The 6,060-nt window shown below is 59.0% G+C and overlaps 1 long non-coding RNA gene across 1 annotated transcript; it reads right to left on the bottom strand.

The window, feature by feature from the left end:
* LOC122547349 lies at positions 1 to 5,184 on the bottom strand. The gene is made up of 3 exons (XR_006310980.1): positions 4,738 to 5,184; positions 855 to 984; positions 1 to 88 (listed from the first exon to the last, which is right to left on the bottom strand). It is a non-coding gene; the product is annotated as an uncharacterized LOC122547349 (long non-coding RNA).
* Positions 5,185 to 6,060: the final 876 nt, after the last annotated feature.

The raw sequence follows: 6,060 nt of genomic DNA, 5'->3' as shown, positions 1-6,060 counted from the left end.
GGTTTTTCAGAGGAGTGCCAGGCTGATTGATACACAAATGGAAAAGTCTCCCAGTCTCCCATTGGGCAAAGGCAACAGCTGGCAGCAACTGGTGGGAGAAAGGAATCAGCTCTCTTCAGGTTTCAATACTCAGATTGCAGAGAGAGAGAGAGAGAGAGGGAGAGAAAGAGAGAAAGAGAGGCAGAGAGAGAGAGAGAGAGAGACAGAGAGAGAGTGTGTGTGAGAGAGAGACAGACATAGAGTGACATGAGAGAGACAGAGTGTGTGTGTGTTTGTGTGTAAGAGAGAATCTGTCTCTCCCAGCCTCAAGCTGTCTCCCTCTGTATTGTTAACACACTCCAACTGTTCAGCTGACCAGGAACTAATCAGAGTGCTGGCATAGTATCATAGAGTAGAGAAGAGGCCTTTCAGCCCATCCACTCTGTACCACACTAGTCCCACTTTCCCACACTAGCTCCACAGTCCTGAATGTGATGACACTTCAAGTGTTCATCCAAGTACTTTAGAAAAGATTTGAGGTTTCCTGCCTCTACTCCCCTCCCAGGCATTGCATTCCAGACCCCCACAGCCCTCTTGGTATAAAAGGGCTTCCTCAAACCCCCTGTAATCCTCCTGCCTTTAACATTATGCCCCCCTTTGTTATTGGTAATAGAAGCTGTACCCTGTTCTGCTCTGATACTGAAACCAGTGGGCACTAGGAGCTGGCAGTGCCCTGTTTGTGATTCAGCAGGGACTAGGACCTGGTGAAATTACTATGAGGTCTTTGCTGCCCTGTTCGGCAAACTGGTTGGAATTAGGACCCAACACAGCCCTGGCCTGAAGTGTTGTCAGGGGCATTAGGACCCAGCGCCTACCTTACAGTGAAGTGGACCTTTCGCTGGCACTGACAGCAAACTGAGCTGGCACTCGGATCAACCAGCCCAGGGACATCTATTCCAGTTGGCAGGAGGACCGAAGATTTGCTTATAAAGCAGAGATCCACATCTTAGGATGAAAAATGTCAAGTTACATTCACACCACACAAATGCCAGGCTATGACCATCTTCAATAAGAGACAATCTAATCACCATGAAACTTTATTGCTGGAACAGCACAACAGGTCAGGCAGCATCTAGGGAACATCCACATCTTAGGATGAAAAATGTCAAGTTACATTCACACCACACAAATGCCAGGCTATGACCATCTTCAATAAGAGACGATCTAATCACCATCCCTTGACACTCAATGGTATTACCATCACTGAATCCCCCACTATTGACAGCCTGGGGGCTTAACCATTGACCAGAAACAGAACTGGACTCCCCACATAAACACAGCGGCTACAAGAGCAGGTCAGAGGCTGGGAATCCTGCGAAGAGGAACTCACCTCCTGACTCCCCAAAGCCTGTCCACCATCTACAAGGCACAAGTCAGGAGGGTGAGGGGATACTCCCCACTTGCCCTGGATGGGGGCAGCTCCAACAACACTCAAGGAGCTCAACACCATCCAGGACAAAGCAGCCACTTGATTGGCACCACATCCACAAACACCCACTCCCTCCACCACCGAAGCTCAGTAGCAGCAGTGCTTCCTGCTCCTCGGATGCTGCCTGACCTGCTGTGCTTTAACAGCACCACACTCATCTAAACTCTGGGTTCCAGCATCTGCAGTCCTCACTTTTGTCTAGCAGCAATGTAATGCTAGGACCCAGCAGTGGCTCCAGAGCATGGTGAGAGCTGTGCTGCAGTGGGACATTGGACACGGGGAGCCAGTAGCATTCATGGATCGATGTGGTGGGGGAGGGCAATAGGACCTAACAGTGCAGCTGTAGCCAGGCGTGGGCAGTAGGACCCAGCGGTGCCCCTGGATCAGGGGGTGGGCACTAGGACCCAGCAGTGCCCCTGGATCAGGAGGTGGGCACTAGGACCCAGCGGTGCCCCTGGATCAGGGGGTGGGCACTAGGACCCAGCGGTGCCCCTGGATCAGGGAGTGGGCACTAGGACCCAGCGGTGCCCCTGGATCAGGGAGTGGGCACTAGGACCCAGCGGTGCCCCTGGATCAGGGAGTGGGCACTAGGACCCAGCGGTGCCCCTGGATCAGGAGGTGGGCACTAGGACCCAGCGGTGCCCCTGGATCAGGAGGTGGGCACTAGGACCCAGCGGTGCCCCTGGATCAGGAGGTGGGCACTAGGACCCAGCGGTGCCCCTGGATCAGGAGGTGGGCACTAGGACCCAGCGGTGCCCCTGGATCAGGAGGTGGGCACTAGGACCCAGCGGTGCCCCTGGATCAGGAGGTGGGCACTAGGACCCAGCGGTGCCCCTGGATCAGGAGGTGGGCACTAGGACCCAGCGGTGCCCCTGGATCAGGAGGTGGGCACTAGGACCCAGCGGTGCCCCTGGATCAGGAGGTGGGCACTAGGACCCAGCGGTGCCCCTGGATCAGGAGGTGGGCACTAGGACCCAGCGGTGCCCCTGGATCAGGAGGTGGGCACTAGGACCCAGCGGTGCCCCTGGATCGGGATCGGGGGGGCACTAGGACCCAGCGGTGCCCCTGGATCAGGAGGTGGGCACTAGGACCCAGCGGTGCCCCTGGATCAGGAGGTGGGCACTAGGACCCAGCGGTGCCCCTGGATCAGGAGGTGGGCACTAGGACCCAGCGGTGCCCCTGGATCAGGAGGTGGGCACTAGGACCCAGCGGTGCCCCTGGATCAGGAGGTGGGCACTAGGACCCAGCGGTGCCCCTGGATCAGGAGGTGGGCACTAGGACCCAGCGGTGCCCCTGGATCAGGAGGTGGGCACTAGGACCCAGCGGTGCCCCTGGATCAGGAGGTGGGCACTAGGACCCAGCGGTGCCCCTGGATCAGGAGGTGGGCACTAGGACCCAGCGGTGCCCCTGGATCAGGAGGTGGGCACTAGGACCCAGCGGTGCCCCTGGATCAGGAGGTGGGCACTAGGACCCAGCGGTGCCCCTGGATCAGGAGGTGGGCACTAGGACCCAGCGGTGCCCCTGGATCAGGAGGTGGGCACTAGGACCCAGCGGTGCCCCTGGATCAGGAGGTGGGCACTAGGACCCAGCGGTGCCCCTGGATCAGGAGGTGGGCACTAGGACCCAGCGGTGCCCCTGGATCAGGAGGTGGGCACTAGGACCCAGCGGTGCCCCTGGATCAGGAGGTGGGCACTAGGACCCAGCGGTGCCCCTGGATCAGGAGGTGGGCACTAGGACCCAGCGGTGCCCCTGGATCAGGAGGTGGGCACTAGGACCCAGCGGTGCCCCTGGATCAGGAGGTGGGCACTAGGACCCAGCGGTGCCCCTGGATCAGGAGGTGGGCACTAGGACCCAGCGGTGCCCCTGGATCAGGAGGTGGGCACTAGGACCCAGCGGTGCCCCTGGATCAGGAGGTGGGCACTAGGACCCAGCGGTGCCCCTGGATCAGGAGGTGGGCACTAGGACCCAGCGGTGCCCCTGGATCAGGAGGTGGGCACTAGGACCCAGCGGTGCCCCTGGATCAGGAGGTGGGCACTAGGACCCAGCGGTGCCCCTGGATCAGGAGGTGGGCACTAGGACCCAGCGGTGCCCCTGGATCAGGAGGTGGGCACTAGGACCCAGCGGTGCCCCTGGATCAGGAGGTGGGCACTAGGACCCAGCGGTGCCCCTGGATCAGGAGGTGGGCACTAGGACCCAGCGGTGCCCCTGGATCAGGAGGTGGGCACTAGGACCCAGCGGTGCCCCTGGATCAGGAGGTGGGCACTAGGACCCAGCGGTGCCCCTGGATCAGGAGGTGGGCACTAGGACCCAGCGGTGCCCCTGGATCAGGAGGTGGGCACTAGGACCCAGCGGTGCCCCTGGATCAGGAGGTGGGCACTAGGACCCAGCGGTGCCCCTGGATCAGGAGGTGGGCACTAGGACCCAGCGGTGCCCCTGGATCAGGAGGTGGGCACTAGGACCCAGCGGTGCCCCTGGATCAGGAGGTGGGCACTAGGACCCAGCGGTGCCCCTGGATCAGGAGGTGGGCACTAGGACCCAGCGGTGCCCCTGGATCAGGAGGTGGGCACTAGGACCCAGCGGTGCCCCTGGATCAGGAGGTGGGCACTAGGACCCAGCGGTGCCCCTGGATCAGGAGGTGGGCACTAGGACCCAGCGGTGCCCCTGGATCAGGAGGTGGGCACTAGGACCCAGCGGTGCCCCTGGATCAGGAGGTGGGCACTAGGACCCAGCGGTGCCCCTGGATCAGGAGGTGGGCACTAGGACCCAGCGGTGCCCCTGGATCAGGAGGTGGGCACTAGGACCCAGCGGTGCCCCTGGATCAGGAGGTGGGCACTAGGACCCAGCGGTGCCCCTGGATCAGGAGGTGGGCACTAGGACCCAGCGGTGCCCCTGGATCAGGAGGTGGGCACTAGGACCCAGCGGTGCCCCTGGATCAGGAGGTGGGCACTAGGACCCAGCGGTGCCCCTGGATCAGGAGGTGGGCACTAGGACCCAGCGGTGCCCCTGGATCAGGAGGTGGGCACTAGGACCCAGCGGTGCCCCTGGATCAGGAGGTGGGCACTAGGACCCAGCGGTGCCCCTGGATCAGGAGGTGGGCACTAGGACCCAGCGGTGCCCCTGGATCAGGAGGTGGGCACTAGCCCCTCTCTCCCCGGGACCCTCCCCCCTCTCTCCCCGGGACCCTCCCCCCTCTGTCCCCAGCCGCAGCCTCCCCGCTCCTGTTCGCGCTCCCAGAGAACAACTTGGGAAAGTTCAGTAAAACTTTTTACGGAGTTTCGGCCCGAGGCTGCGGGAGTGCGCTGCATTCCGCTGGCGGAGGGTCCTGGGGTGGTGCTGGGTGCTGCGGGACATCTCAGGTTCAGGGGGAACCTGGCCCCTTCGAACAACTGCGTGCATTTGTATAGCTCCTTCCAAGCACTAAAGGAGCCCGGAGTGATGCTCAGGAAATAGCTGTTGGGAATTCACATAAACGGTGAGGGCTATGTTCACAGTGAGGGCTGAATGGTCACACTGGCTGCAGTCAGGGTGAGGGGTCATACTATCATGGCTGCGGTCAGGGTGACTCTCTCATTAGCAGCTAATTCTGACCGAGGCAGACAGCTCCCTCTCCCCATCTCAAACGTTAACACTTTGCTGTGAGTGAGATAATTCAGCAGTGAATGAGTTAATGTTGAGATTAAACTTTGCTCCGACTGTTTGAATCCAGATTCAATGCATGCTCTCATCCATTGTTCCTTTCACTGTTCTGAGAAAAAATAGACTCCTTGTCTGAACATTCCTTACAACCTTTGGGGAAGTAATTTCTGTTCCCTGCTCCAACAATGACCTGAGGTTGCTAACTTTATTGCTTTAGTTGTACCAGCTGCTTCCATATGTGCTTAAACTGTGAAGTGCAAATCTTTCGAACTTTCAGTCGTAAAATCATGAAATCCCTACAGTGTGGAAGCAGCCCGTTCGGCCCATCGAATCCACACCACCCGTCTAAAGAGCAAACCCCTCCATCCCCGTAACCCTGCATTCCCCACGGCCAGTCCACCTAACCTACTCATACTTGGACTGAGGGAGGAAACCGGAGCACCCAGAGGAAACTCATGCAGACACGGGGAGTTGGAGTCACAGAGATGTACAGATCCTTCCATCCCACTCGGCCAGGCTGAGCAGATTTCCTGAACTGGTCGAGTCCTATTTGCCAGCACTTGGCCCCAAGACCCTCCAAACCCTTCCTATTCACGTCCCCATCCAGGTACCTTCTAAAACTTGTCATTGTACCAGCCTCCACCACTTCCTCTGGCAGCTCATTCCATACACATACCACCTCCTGTGTGAAAATGTTGCCCCTTAGATCCCCTCTCACCCAAAATCAGTGCCCGCTAGTTTTGGACTGCCTGACTCTGGGGAAGTGACCTGCGATAGGGCTAGGGGCAGGCTATTTCCCCTGGGGCTATTCACTCTCTCTGTGTCCTTGGTGGGAAGAATCGAGGCACAGACACAGAGGCACAGACTATTTTCTAAATGGGGAGAAAATTCAGAAATCTGAAGTGCAAAGGGAGTTGGGAGTCTGAGTCCAGGATTGTCTCCAGGATTAACTTGCA

The sequence above is a fragment of the Chiloscyllium plagiosum genome, unplaced genomic scaffold (assembly GCF_004010195.1).
Source record: "Chiloscyllium plagiosum isolate BGI_BamShark_2017 unplaced genomic scaffold, ASM401019v2 scaf_13546, whole genome shotgun sequence".
Lineage (NCBI taxonomy): Eukaryota > Metazoa > Chordata > Chondrichthyes > Orectolobiformes > Hemiscylliidae > Chiloscyllium > Chiloscyllium plagiosum.
Note: the sequence above shows the minus strand (reverse complement) of the source record. Positions and strands in the feature narration are given on the sequence as shown.